The 15,734-nt window shown below is 29.8% G+C and overlaps 1 long non-coding RNA gene across 1 annotated transcript; it reads left to right on the top strand.

Annotated features, from left to right (window-relative positions):
• Nucleotides 1–11,370: 11,370 nt before the first annotated feature.
• LOC127709679 (uncharacterized) lies at nt 11,371–13,333 on the top strand. Its single transcript, XR_007985702.1, has 3 exons — nt 11,371–11,439; nt 11,808–11,871; nt 12,130–13,333. It is a non-coding gene; the product is annotated as an uncharacterized LOC127709679 (long non-coding RNA).
• The last annotated feature ends 2,401 nt before the right edge of the window (nt 13,334–15,734 follow it).

The following is a 15,734-nucleotide window of genomic DNA, read 5'->3' as shown; positions in this document are numbered from 1 at the left end:
GGTAGGTTAATGATAATAGGTCTGCAGTTGTATAAGCAATGGCATATCTCATTTCCATGGAGATTATTTGGCCCTGCCCCCTCAGTCATGGTCTATTGACTTTGAAAGTTTTGCTTGGTTTTCATGTATTAGTTTGTGATTAGGTCTGTTTATGGGGAACCACTAGTGGTAGGTCAATGATATTTGGTATGCAGTTGTATTAGCATTGGCACATCTCATTACCATGGAGATTATTTGACCCCACCCCCTCAGTTATGGTTTATTGACTGAAATTTTGCTTAGTTTACATGTATTAGTTTTTGTTAAGTTTGTTTAAAGGAAACTACTTATGATAAGTCAATGGTATTTGGTATGCAGTTGTATTAGCTTTGGTACATCTCATTTCCATGGAAATTGCTTTGCCATGTACTTTCAGTCGGGGTTCATTAAAATATTAATACTTTGAATAATTGCAAAACTTGCATGTTAAAGTGTTGCTATTTTAATTTCAACATTTGCATTATTGAAATTACAAAAAAGCGAGACAATTCTCTGTGATAATATAATTAACAGTTTATTTACGAAACTTTATAGTAATTTTTTTTTTATCCTTAAAAGGAGTTCCTTTTGGAAATTGCATTGTCTATATTTACAGAGGTTCAACCTATATAAGCTAACAAATCTGAACAGAAAGAAAAAACAAAAGACTGGGTTTGACAGTATAAATAATACTGGTATTAATAAGATGATGTGGTATGATTGCTATTGAGACAATTTCTGTTTATAAACAGCCATAAGTCATGGAACAATAACCATAATCAAAGTTAATGATACTTGCATGCAAACAAAATTTTGATCGGTTATTTTTACAGGACAATATTAATATCTTTTTGAGATAAATAGACATGAACAGTAAATTCAGAAATTGTTGCGTGCATTTATTATTGCGAATTTGTCATTTTAAACTAAAATGCAATTTTATTTTTTGTGATATTGAGAAAATCCTGTATAATAAAAACATTGCAATAATTTCTAAATTTACAGTATTAGAATTTAAGTGAAAGATAGCAATGATTAAAGGAGATGCATCAAAGAAAACATATGACCATGATGACTGTCTTAGATTGGAAATTTTTTAAAGAACCAGAAATAATAAGTTTCCACCCTTTCAAATATTATATACAAAACCGATATTTTTCAGGAACCCAAAAATTGAGCAATGACCTTGAAGAGTAAGCAATGTGTACAGTAAGATATCCATCTTTGTAGTTACCAAAGAGTGTGGTAAGAACCTCGTCTATAATTATACATGGTAAGTATTTTTTTGTTGGTTAAAAATTATGCATCAGGACACTATTATTTTTTCTTAGATCCTCATTAGGAAAAAAGGGGATGCAGGTATACATCAATGAAGCAGCAACCCAACAAAAGTATTTTTTTCATATCTCAAAGCCCACCCTTAGAAATGAATTGAAGAATGCTCAAATTTTTAGACCTGTTGATATGAAAACTTGTGCAATGCCTAAATCAAACTACATAATTTCAAGCAGAATTATTTTTTTGAACGGCTTCAAAGTTTAGATTTGCTAATTTATGTTCTTTTAAACAAAACTACCAGATGCAACTAAACATTTTTGAAAATCTATGAGATGACACCAAGAGAAAAAATTCAATCCTGTTATTTTTTTAAATACTTTATCATTGGCCTTTAACATTGTTAATTTATCAATTGCTCTGGTACTTTAATTTATTCAAATTTTTACAAGTGAATGGAAGTTGTTTTGATTAAAATCACCTTTTATCAATGGGAGGTAACTTTGATAGCTTTTTCTTATGTGTTTTTAAATGAAACAAAATTTCATTTTTAAAAGAAACAAAATTTCATTTTTAAAAGAAACTGAATTTCTTCTCTCAATTGTTCCTATTTGTAATGTCTTTCATTTTCATAATTGATAACTGGAGATAAAGAATTACAGAAATTGGTTATATTACATAACCCTTTGCCATGCTTACATCAACACTTTTTTTTTTTCATTTTCCACAAAAATAAGGCAGTGATGTAGGATGTCATTCTAACAAAACATCACAGCATGGAGACCCACATCATCACACTAACATGTCAAAAGTGTATCCTACTTCATAATGCAAATATTATTTAATAATGTTAATATACAAGTTTGTGAAAAAGAATTTTTATTTAAAAGATTTTACTCATTTCTACTCTGTAGAGACTATTTCACCAGCACTTTGACTGATGCACAGAGACTTCTGACAAATAAGTACCGGTACTCAATAGAGTTGAATGCACTATTGGCGACCGGGTTTGAGGACGTGGAAAGCACTCTATCATTGTTGGTAGTTTTAAGTGCTTTGATCTCTTAGATGAGGTCTCACATAGAAACATATGTTCCTTAGTTTCATATAAATGTTCAGTGCATTATAACTGCCAGGCATCTGATTGACTTTGACTGTAGACTTATTTTTAGTGTCTGCAGAGTTTAAATGAGTTTGATTAAAACCCAGCTTATCTATTCGAAGTGTTGAGAAGATTTGATTTCAATATTCCATTGATTTATATTTTTTACTTTTGATAGCAAGGCTGAGGGTTTATGCACTAGAGTAAACTTTTTTGGACAAAGAGCTTGTCACTGTTCCTCAACAAAAAATTAACGAACAAATTTGTAAAGCTAAGCTAGAGACATGCTTAGGAAAGACTTATCTTTTTCTTTGAGGTTGAAATGGTTATAAAAAACGTTAAATTATTTTGTGTATTTTAGCCAGCTTCCACTCTTTTTTTAAAGTTTGATAAAAAAAACATTTAAAATATTTATCTCTTAAAGGGTAACAGGATTTTTTTAAAACATTAATTAAAATGAAATAATCGAAGTAATAATTTGATTTAAGCAGCCACTTGGGTAAATTTTGTAAAATTGAGCTTAAAAACATAGCTGATATATTATTGTTTTCCAAGACGAAAATTGAACCTCATTTTGGTCTGTATTGCATGCAACATTTAATTTGACCAATAGTAGTGGATGGTTGCACATATGTACAGCATGGTCAGATCTTTAAAGTAAAGAAATGTCAAAATTTAATAAAAAGGAAGCAACCACAAAAAACAGCATCCCTGACTAATTTGGTCCCCATAAAATATTCTTTCACAGGTAAAATTTTTATGCTTCCATTTTTGACTAGCTTGAGAGAAATTTTCTTTGAAAGTAAAAATCTTATATTATTTTTTGACAGCAGTCTTATTCCCTGCAAATTTTATGGTAAAGTGAGGTAAAAAAAACTTTGAAAAAAAATAATCCAAGTTTCTATAAAGGTTTAAAGTTACTTAAAAGAACTAAAAAAAAGGTTGTTTTATATATAATCTTTTTTTTTTATATGTTTATGTGTAATGCATATTGTATACTTATTGACTGTGTATGAATGTAGTAGTAAGTTTATTGTCCCTCATGGTGCAACTATTGTCCTGAGGCGTAGCCGAGGGCAATAGTTGTATCCGAGGGGACAATAAACTTACTTTTCCACAAATATCCAGTCCGTAAGTGTTTTATTGTATCAAAAAAAAAAGACAACAGACAATAAATGGCTGTGATAAATCAACTGTCGTAATATATAAAGCAGAAATCCAGCCATAATGTTTACTTCATAAATATTCTGAAATGCTAAGGCTACATCTTGCACTGACGTCAACCCTAGATACAATAGGTAAAAATTACTCTCCCCGGTATTTTCAAAATCCTCCATTATAGCTGCATTGGAAATCCCGCGAAATATAATGAAGCTTGCAGTCAAGTAGTTTCAACAAGGTCCACTAGTTGGAAACTATTGACCGGTCCAATAGTTCAAAGCTTGTAAGTCAAAATATTGTGTACTTATTTTATATAGAAAATGATAATTGAGGTATAATAAATATTTACATTTCATTTCAGGGGGCAAAGTTACTTCAAAGAATTGAAATAAGGTTGGTTGATCCATTTTATTTTATGTTTTTATGTGTAATGTTTTATATGTATTTCTATTTCATTTTAAGGTTTACCACAGACATTTAATTTATGAATTTTATTTTTGTTACAGATGCAGCTGGAAGGATGTTTCAGTCATAGACCTTGGATAGACTCCGTTGTAGCAGACTAGGGAGAGTAGCATATAGTTCTCGTAACGCTATACAATAGTAACAAGATCATTCTACTCTGAGATTGTTAAAGGGCCTGTTTGATAGAAGTGACGCCAACGTTCTCCAACACTACTAATTTATGAATTTTATTTTTGTTACAGATGCAGCTGGGAGGATGTTTCAGTCATAGACCTTGGATAGACTCCGTTGTAGCAGACTAGGGAGAGTAGCATATAGTTCTCGTAACGCTATACAATAGTAACAAGATCATTCTACTCTGAGATTGTTAAAGGGCCTGTTTGATAGAAGTGACGCCAACATTCCCCAACACTACTAATTTGTAAATTTAATGTTTGTTACAGATGGGGACCAGAGGCAGATTCAGTCATAAACCTTGAAAATGGCTTATTAGAGATCTGCTTCGATGGAATTGACAACAATTTTCTCAAACACATCACTAATCTTTATTATCTGTTTCCATTACAGAGTTTATACAGAGAATATAGGTATACCGTATTTTTTATTTTTTTTTTTGTCCTATGTTTGTAAGTTTGTCATAAAGAAATAGTATGTGGTATTAATGTCAATGGGATAAAACACACAGAAGAAATCAACTTAAATACCTTTATAACTATGGATGAAGAAAGACAGACTACCCCATAACCAAAAGAAAGGACAGACAAAAATATACAAAACAATACACAAACTAAAAAATGTACAACACCAACCCAATCAAAGACCAAGGATGAACTCCGGTGATCCAGAAAGTTGGAACCAAAAGAAATGACAGACAAAAGTCTAAAAAACACTAAACTGAAAACTAAAAATGTACAACATCAAGCCAACCAGAGACCAGGGGATGTACTCAGGTGACCCAGGACAGAAGTGGGTAAGTAATTGATATGTTAACAAATTTACAAATTGACAAAGTCAAGGGTGTTTTTTTCATTCATTCTGTCTTCAATTCTAAATTTTAAATGTGACAAGATAAAGATGGCACATAATTTTCAAATATAGTTTTTTAGAATTATTATTCTTTGTTTGTTATTTTGAAGTATCTTCATGTTTGAAAAAATTTTAACTTCAATTTAACTTAAAAAAAAATATGCTCCAAAATATATTAAATTGATACACCTTTTTTTCACAGAAAATAGTGGTTATCTATTTTATCATTCATGTGAGTCAAGTTAAGATAATGATGACTCAGTCTTACTCCATGAAAACACTGGTATCTTGAATTATGAGGGGCTTTAGCAAGGGGTGCTACCAAAATTTGTGTAAAAGAATAAAGCTTTCACTCACTGAGTAAGAAAAATTATTAATTCCAGAGTTCTGATAAGGGTGAATCAAATTCCCACGAAAAATAAAGTCCTTATACTGAATTCCCTTTGGCTTCAAAAATAAATAACCTTGAAGTCTGTAAAAATTCCTTATGCCCCTCCATGATGATAGAAAATTTAAAAATGTCACTGAGTGAAGGGGAGGTAACTCGTATAAAATGAATTTACAAATTTGAAAGAATTTAAACTACATGATCCAATTGAGCTATACATTTGTAAAGTAAGTCCCAGGGACCATGCTCAGAGAAGTCATGTGTGTATATTATTTTACATTAGGGAAGTTGAGTCAGTACAATGTGTGGATACAGCCATTTTGAAAAGGGGGGTTCCAAACCTAGGAACACCATGAAACGTTCACATATTAAAAAAAAAGAGGAATCAGAATAAAAGGAGGGATTCCAACCCCCAGACTCAAAATTTAGATATTTATGTGAAATATTTATCAATTGAAAAAATATGATTTGGTTCAGATTATTTAAATTTCATATTTTTACTCTTAATATGTACCGGTATTTAGAACAAAATTTGAATGCAGTAATTTTTTAAATATCTCAACTTTTGATAATTTGAAAATGCACACATTTACTTCTACTACTACTATGTGGTTAATCTGCAGGCAAAATTTCTATAACACAGATGTACTGTGTGTGTCATCCAGTACACCCCAAGTTAAAAATACTTTAATTCTGAATTAGGTATTTTTATATGAAAAAGTCTTCTTTTATATTTGTTATAAATATTCACCATTAAAATTTCTAATATTTCTGAAGGATGATGATGAGCAATTTTTAATTGTGAAAGTTTTCATGTTATTTATAACAACAGTAGCCAAATGATCATTTGATCCATGATAGCCAAGTACCTGTTCTCAAAACACGTCTATCTTTTCTTCTTGAATGCAGCAAAAGATTTGTCCATAATTTTCAATAGTTAAATTATGCATCTATTAATGTGCAACAACATAAGAAGCAAAATATAGAAGTTGGAGATTAACCCAGGGTATAACGCCTTCTTTATATTTGGGGTGTTAATTTAATATTAAAAGTTATCAATACAGAGATGATGATAGTTGCAATAACTTCAGATGAGGTTTATCCTGGTTATGATTAATTTTTCTGTATTTTCACCATTACAGACTTGTCATTTGATCCAACGATTGAAAGTTTTTTTTAACAGTCTTAAAGGTCTATCAGTGCTTTTTTTGTGGTGAAAAAAAAAGTAAAATCACAAAAATACTGAACGCTGAGGAAAAGTCAAAACGGAAAGTCCCTAATCAAATGGCAAAATCAAAAGATAATGAGTAAATGCATTTTTTTTGTTTCTTCGTTAAAAAAAAAGATGTCATTTAAATTAAAATTTCAGATTTATAATGAAAGTTTTCCTAATACATTTAAATTAAAATTTAAGATTTATAGTGAAATAATAATTTTCCTAAAATTTTTACATTTTCAAAGCATTGTAGTTGTCAGATTATAGAATAACATAGTACTTGAAATTGATTTAAACTCAAAGTCTAGTGCATACAAAGTTCCGAAGCAAAACATTCTTTATCTTCAGAGTTTTGGTGTAGACTTAACAAATATCAAATGATCATTTCAGAAATACATTATGCTTTGAGCGCTGCGTGACTTTACTAACATATAACAAAGTTGCTTATTGGTGTTTAAGTAGTAGGGTTGGTTATATTTTCTGTTTGTTTCAGTTGTTCTTTGGATGGTTCTTTGGTTTTGAGGTATTTAGGGTGTGGTGTTTACCATTCGAAGGAATCTATATATGTAATTCTGAAGTGAAAAATATTTGATATTTCTAGTCATAAAAAAAATAATCAAATGTTAGAGCATAAAGCTGCTTTGAACTTTGAATCTGTATGATTTTCATACTTTCTTTAATTTCTTATTTTCAAAATTGAAAATGAATATCTTCAATCAAAATCAAAATCTAAATTGTATTTGACATATTATGATGAAATGGAAAACTAAGATAACATATTCTCGTAAATTAAGTTGAATTCAGGGGAAGTGGAAAATGATCCCAAAAGTTTTTTTAGATATACTTTAACTTCTTCAAAATTGTTTCTGGGTATCTACATCTTTAAAGCACTGATCGCTATTAAGATAATAAAGAAGTAAAAATACATTTTTATAACAATCAAGCCATAACGAAAATTCTGCCATACAAAAAAGAATTTGGATGTTTAATCTACATTTATTATAGAGTTATAAACATAATCGCAAAGGTTATTAATTCTTACATGACTGAAAGCTTGTACAAGTCTTAATATTTGGTGAACAATAATAAATTTCTATGATATATATATTATTATCACTATTTTACTGAATTTTCCTTTGATCTTACTGATAATTTCCTTTTCCTTTCTCATGCAGCATAGTAGAAAGATATGGAAAGTATCTCTAGAAACTAAGGCTGCACATGCCATTGTCAATGTAAATTTCAACGTCGTCATAAGCAAAATAGCGATAAACAGATTATCATTGGTCATCTCAACTTGATTATTTTTCTCACTTTCGCAGTACTGTCTCAAAGGAGAAAATCAATCTCGTTGAGATGACCAACGAAATTTATAATGATTTCCAATATCCTAAAAACTTCATTTTGAGTTATCTGAAACTATCATCATCTCCAAGTGAAGAGTTATCTAACTTATCAATCCCGATATCTTAAAGTAGTTATCTCCCTTTGCTTCAAGCTTCTGAACCTTTGGTTAATTTTCAACTCTCACCTTCAACACTAGGTTTCCATCCACAGATTCCAGACATTTAATGATAACTTCATTATTATGAGACCATAATTGACAACTGGTATTAATGTTTTAATTTTACTTGTTAGTCCCATTTAACAATTGCTCATCGTAATTTGTAAAATTAAATTGTCTTGAGTTTAAGCATTTCTTTGTAAAAATTTCCTGTTTAATAGAAAATTAATCTTTTTAACTTCCCAAGCCATTCTGTGATCAATATATTAAAGGATAATTTTGTCCAGCTTCTTGAAACAATTTTCCTTTTTTGCAATCAAAAAGTATTGACAGTGAGCAGGATCATTTCAAGATCACAAAAAAGGAGCTGAAAACTGGGCTATTTTATTCTTTTTATCATGTGTACATGAAAAGGAGTAGATTGTACAACACAAAAATTTCAAATTTCAAATCATCAAGTTTGTTGAAATATAGCTCATTTTATACAATTTAGATCTTTTATTGAAAAGGTATTTACTAAGACTGATCTTAACCCTATCATAACGTTTGAATTACAACATAAATTAATTTGCTCCTTGGTATCAAACCATTCTATCTTTTTCAAATTTGATAATTACAATATAGGTAAAGCACTTGCCATCATAAAATACTTTAAAAAAATAAAATAAGTAAAACCCAATTATCAATAACTGACTGCAGCTATTCTTCATAGGATCCTTTTTGAAATATATGGCCAGACAAAGAGTAATCTAAGAGCTTGACTCTTTAACAGGGATCCAACTTTAGCCTCATTAGTTCAAAGGAGTTTTCCATTAGTCCATAATAATTAAGAAATAATTGTTGCAAGCTATACTTTATTTTAGTTTTAACATGGGTAGGCATTATATACGTGATTATTTTGCCTGAGCGATAGCATACAATCAGTTCTGTTAACCAAGCAGTTTTAGATTTATATTAGACCCTGTTTCAGACTTTGGGGATTTAATCACTAAAAAAGTTAAAGATAACCAGACTATTTTAGATTTAACTGGTAATCTGTTTTCTTTTCCCGGTAGCAAAAAAGAGCTGATTCCTATAAGTCTGTATATTGGCTGCTTCTGGTTCTTATCCATTTAAGGAACCAATGATTCCTGAGAGTGCATTAACCTTGCCTCAGTCCGTTATTGTCAAGATATCAGTGATTTTCCTTTTTTTCTAACAAAAGTCATTGGAAGTAATCTTACATAAAACAAATTTTGATATATTACCAATCAAAAATGCTATCATAAATAATCTGGGAACAAAAAATTTTACTTTTTCAATTGAAAGTTTTGCTACTATTTTTCTTTCAAGTATAAAACTAAAGTAAAAAGTAAAAATCTATTTTATTGAAGTATAACGTGCTTTTAAACGCTTTTATACGTTAATTTAAATTATAAAGTATTGAAATTAATTTTTATTATAAAGAATCAGTATTTATATCATTTCTTTGAGTTCTTAATTTTTTCTTTCTAAATTTTTTTTATTAAATCTAAAGATTTCATACTTGATACATGTAATATCATTTTGTGTTATATTTGTATTTTTTCATTTCAGCTTCTTTTTCTTGTACCACTGAAACTTCACAGAATAATTGCGTACATTTTGAAGTTGTGTACCTGCTTATATGAAATACTTTGAGGAATTTCCCCCCATTTTTCCCTTAATTCTGATCTTGATGATAGTTTTCCAAAATTTTCAAAGATGGTACTGATTTTGTGTAATCAACTCCTGCAGTTTTCAATCTCAATCTTTTTAACTTCACACAATGATTGTACAAATATTTAAGTTGTCCACTTGGTACTATGGAATTGTTTAATAATATTTTTCCTGACTTGGGAACTAAGTAATTTTTCATCAATGGTAAAATAAATAGTTTTTAACCCATATCTTTTGGAATTCACAGAGAGTTTGCAAATCTATAGAGGCTTTTACAAATTTTGGGACTATACATGACTACTATGTACATGAGTAGTAAACCTTGAAAATGAGATATTTTTGATTAAACTATGCTTCAAAATATTTAAAAAATGTTGATTTATATGTGTTTATTATACTATTACTACACTGTACTTTTTTTCTTACATTTGTATAAGTATTTTCATATCAGATGTCTGGTAATTAACTTATATAAAAGCTATTATCTAGAGCTCTGTAAATAAAAAAAAATGTAAACATAGTTCTAAAATATACTTTTAATGAGTGGAAGAAATTGTGGGGTACAGAATACATTTCGTAAATTATCAAAATACAAGTTACCTGTTTAAAAGCATGTCTGGTATTTTTACAGTACTTTTTAAATGAATTTCATAAATTATTTGTATTTTAAATTGAGAACTTCTTCAGTTTCCATGATTGGAAAAATAATGTGAGATGCCTTGGAACATTCTGGTGACTATTGTACATTTTATAATGTACAATGGAAAGGACATTTCATAACTTAGATAAAATGGATTCAGTGGACTGATTAGCATAAAAAAACTATGATGGAAAACCTTTGAAAGCAGCCAGGATAGCAGCTAGCTCCAAGGAAGATGGTCAAATAAATCTTCAACCAAGTCTGAGGCTTTACCAAGAAATTAAGAAGGCAAGTTTATTTAAGCCAATTACAAATATTTGTATACATTTTCTAGAAATATTCGACAAGAAGTGCATATTAAGACAACACACAAGCACCCTTCTGATCTTCTGCATTCAAAACACCATTGATGTATTAATTTTAATAAGTTTTATAATTTAAGTTACCATTTTCTTGAACAAGATTTTCGATCAAAATATTTAAAACTTCAAGGGGAGACAAGTACAATTAACAGCAAGATTTGTTCTTTCAATGGGATATAACTGATAAATTTGCACATCATGCACTTTTGTGCAGTTAAATTCCAAACAAAAACCTTTGACGTGTTTTATTTTTATTATGTCAAGTTTTCTGTTTAGTCAGGTTAATAGTTACTCCTTGCTATAGATCAATGACATTTTGTATTTATTTGCATTACTAACAAATTATCGAATTAATTAGCAATGTTGCTAATCATTTTCGCTGCTAGGCGAGACATCTCTGTCAACAGTTTATCTTACAAACTTGTGTTGATACTATTGTGTACATTTTGTAAGAAATCAGAACATTATATAGTGACTTCATATTTATAGAGAAATGGATTTGTAAAATATATAATGTGTCTTTTTTAATTCTTTTTAGGTTCTTCTGTGATATGTTTTCATGGTGTGGGAATAAGACTTGGTGGTCTAATACAGCTAATACGAAGGTATGTACCAGTATGTTAGTCCTGTTTTGAAAAAAAGAAAAAGTATTATAAAATGTATTTGGAAATAGCATGTGCTCTTAGCGTGAAGGTTTGTAGGAGTTTGGTAAGAAGTCTTTGGTTTCTTTAATTGCCTTTAAAGGAGTAAATTTAATTATCTGATTTGATTATATAAAAGTTTGTTGGGATGCTGGTTTGCTGTTCTCAACTTCTATTACATATTTATAGACTTTTATTTAATTTGCCACTGGACATTTAGCAACCAACAATCAAATGAATCAATCATTCAAAATATGGAATATCGATACATACAGTATATCAAAAATGATCCTTTTAAACAATCTTGAATGACTAATCATTTTATTTTCCAGGTTAGCATCACAGCTTGTCTGTAAAGATTGAAGCTGGGAGTGGGCATTGGAGCTGACTTTTATGGTAAGAACCAATACAAAAAAAACAATATGTAAAAAAAGAAATATGTTAGACATCTACCATTGACTTGTTTTTCATCCTTTTCTGCTAATAAAGACTGGTAGTTCAAAAAATATATCAGCAAATCACTTTTAAACAAAGTAAGAGAAAGGTTTTATGAATCATGATTATAATGACCAGTTATTTATTATTTTGCATTTGATATTGTTTCAATTTTCAGATTTTGACAATTACGTTTGATTCTGTTTATTTTTTTTTCAGGTAACTGTGGCTGCATAAAAGGGCTATGTGATTTTACTGTAACAGTAAAGAATGTAATTCAGACTATTTTTGTGTATGTTTGAGAAAATGTTTATAAATTTTACAAAAAGAAAAAAAAATTATGTACAGGTTCTCCATTTTCAACAAGATTGGAAGTTGTAGGTTAATAGGTCTTTGAAATTTCAAAAATTACCTTCTATTTTCTGTTCATACTCATGTCTAGGCAAAACACTTCCAGTAGTTTAAGAATGGAGAATCTAAAAAAAAAGAAAAAGAAAAGAAAAGAAAAAAAAGAAAAAGAAAAAAATGTTCAATTATTGAAATGTTTTTTATTTTTGCAAATTGTAATATATTTTTTCACCTTTGTTTCATTTTATATTTGAGTTTATAACAAAGGGTATATTATTTTAAGAATATTTTACAAGAAGCATAGTTGAAGAATATCTTGATGAAAGTAGATTGATTGATTTTTGGTATTTAACACCACATTCAGCATGATTTGCTATATCTTGGCTGCCAGTTTTTATTTGTGGAGACAGCCTGGTGAAAACATCCCCTTCAACAGAGAAACTGGCAACTCGAGTCAATTAAGATTGATGTTAAACACACCTACAATGTGAGGGTTCAGAGTGTTGACAGGCTAGTGATACAGTGGTTGAACTACTTTGACCATTCAGCCACCATTACTCCATCCGCACTAAATATGTTATTGAAATGTGTTGAATTTTTGTAATTTAATTATTTTTTTATTTTGATTACCGGTATACTATTTATGTTTTTTTGTTATATATAACAAAGATGTGGAGTTCTAACAGGGTGAAATTTAGGTCAAAGGGAGGTAATTTATTATACTGTGTTTAACTTTAAATACTTGAAATTCCCTCAATGTTAGATTTTTATTTACTTGGATACTCACATTTATGCACTTTTTTTACATATCAGATGTTTTCTAGATAATAGAAATTTAGGGCGGGAAAAATTATGTCACTTAAAATAATTACTTGAAATTTTTCAAAAAGTTTATTAATTGAAAGTGCATCTGATATTTTTTATGTATGTTACTTTATTTTCTAAAAACAAATGGACACAACATAGATTGACAATAAGATATTGAGAAGAACCACCTTGTCAGCCAGGATAGCAGCTCTTAGGAAGATGGTCAATTAAATCTTCAACCAAGTCTGACTCTTTACCATGAAAATAGAAAAGGCAAGTTTATTTTAGCCATATCTTTTAAATATTGCATTTAAAACACCATTGATGAATTAATTTACCAGTTTAGTATTGAAAGATACAAGATACATGAACAAGATTTTCTATTAAAATATCAATAGTAAATCCTAAAAATAGTCATTAAACCAAGAAAAGACCAGTACAATTTAAGACACGATTTTGCATTCAATGGGAGATAACTGTAAAATATTCAGATATTTTTTGTGCAGTTAAATTTAAATCTGACGTTTTTTTACTTTTCTATCTTTAATATTGATTTAGAAAAAAAATGATTTTATACAATTGTCTACCTGCAATAAGAAATCAGAACAATATTTAGTAAATTTTAGGTTATCGGTAACACATAAATTGATTTACAAAATGTATAATGTGTTGATTATAATTTCATTTCAGGTTCTTTCTGAGACATGTTTTCATGGTGTGGGAATAAGACTTGGTGGTCTTATACAGCTAATACCAAGGTATGTACCAGTATGTTAGTCCTGTTTTGGAAAACTCAAATGTATTATAAATATTTTATGGAAAAACAAGATTTGAACGCTTAAAAGATTTTTTACAGGAATCTACTCATTATTATATCAGTAAGAGTAAAGTTTAGGATCTGAATTGTTTACATAAAAATGTGTTGGCTTGTTGGATTGCTGTCTCATCCATATGTTCTTGACATATATAACACATTTTAAGACTATTTCTATTTAATGATTTGCCACTGGACCATAAGCAACCAACAACCAATCATTCAATCTATTCAATATACATACATAATACCAACAAAGAACCTTTTAAACCGTTTTTATACGCCCGTTTACAGGATGTATTATGGTATACCGTTGTCCGTCGTCAACATGTCGAACATTAACTCAAAAACGCTTTAACCAATTTGCATAAAACTTTGGTGAATTGTTTTTATCTATTGACGTGAGCTCCCTTTCGTTTTTTATAAATTTTAGATGTTACGTTTCCAAGTTATGGGGTTTTATTCATTAAAAAAAGGGTTTTTTTCCAGTTTTCGGACAATAACTCAAGAATGCTTTCACCAACTTGCAAGAAATTGTGGTGAATTGTTTATATCTATTGACATGAGCTCCCTTTTGATTTTTATGAATTTTAGATTTTACGTTTCCGAGTTACAGCGTTTTATTAATGAATTATCATTTTATATTTCAGGTTAGCATCACAGCTTGTCTGTAAGGATTGAAGCTGGGAGTTGGCATTGGAGCTGACTTTTATGGTAAGAATCAATACATAGATTTATGAACTTTTCATCCAAGAGCATTTTAAAGCCCAAGATTTTTGTTAGGCACAGATGTAAATCTTACATATTAATGTCTTCTTTACTTATAGTTGAATAAACAATTTAGGAGATATAAAGATATATAAGGGAAGTCAAAAAGTAAAATGTAAAATGCGAAATCTTGGGATTTCAGTTTTTTATCTATACCCCATATATGAAAATATGTAAGTGTGGTATGTATGCCAATGAAACAGCTATCAACCAGAGACCAAATGATGTGGATGCAACTAAATGTCACTCTATGCCTTCAACAATGAGCAAAACCTATATTGTATAGTTAGCTATAAAGGTTCAACATGACTAAATGTTAAAAAATTCAATCAAGTATGTTAATAGCCTGATATACTATATATAGCTATAAAACAATGTTAAAAAGATATTTGTCAAGACATCAGCCAATGACTTGTTATACCCCACGCAACGAGTTGCGGAGGGTATAATGTTTTTGACCTGTCCGTCTGTGTCCGTCCGTCCGTCCGTCCTATTTCTTGTCATCGCAACTCCTCTCAAACCACACAACAGAATTTCACGAAACTTTTTTAGATAATAAGGACATACTATGTAGTTGTGCATATCGACAGGAAATTACGATTCAATTTTTTTTCTAGGAGTTACGCCCCTTTGAACTTATTTACTTGAATATACTACTGCAACCTTTTGTCATCGCAACTCCTCTCAAACCACACAACAGAATTTCATGAAACCTTTTCAGATAATAAGGACATACAACGTAGATGTGCAAATCGACAGGAAATTACGATTCAATTTTTTTTCCAGGAGTTACGCTCCTTTGAACTTATTTGCCAAATATACTACTGCAACCTTTTGTCATCGCAAATCCTCTCAAACCACACAACAGAATTTCATGAAACCTTTTCAGATAATAAGGACATACTACCTAGATGTGCATATCGACAGGAAATTACGATTCAATTTGTTTTCCAGGAGTTACGCCCCTTTGAACTTATTTGCCCAATATACTACTATAACCTTTTGTCATCGCAACTCCTCTCAAACCACACAACAGAATTTCATGAAACCTTTTCAGATAATAAGGACATACTACGTAGATGTGCAT

The sequence above is a fragment of the Mytilus californianus genome, unplaced genomic scaffold (assembly GCF_021869535.1).
Source record: "Mytilus californianus isolate M0D057914Y unplaced genomic scaffold, xbMytCali1.0.p SCAF_7, whole genome shotgun sequence".
Classification (NCBI taxonomy): Eukaryota; Metazoa; Mollusca; class Bivalvia; order Mytilida; family Mytilidae; genus Mytilus; species Mytilus californianus.
Note: the sequence above shows the minus strand (reverse complement) of the source record. Positions and strands in the feature narration are given on the sequence as shown.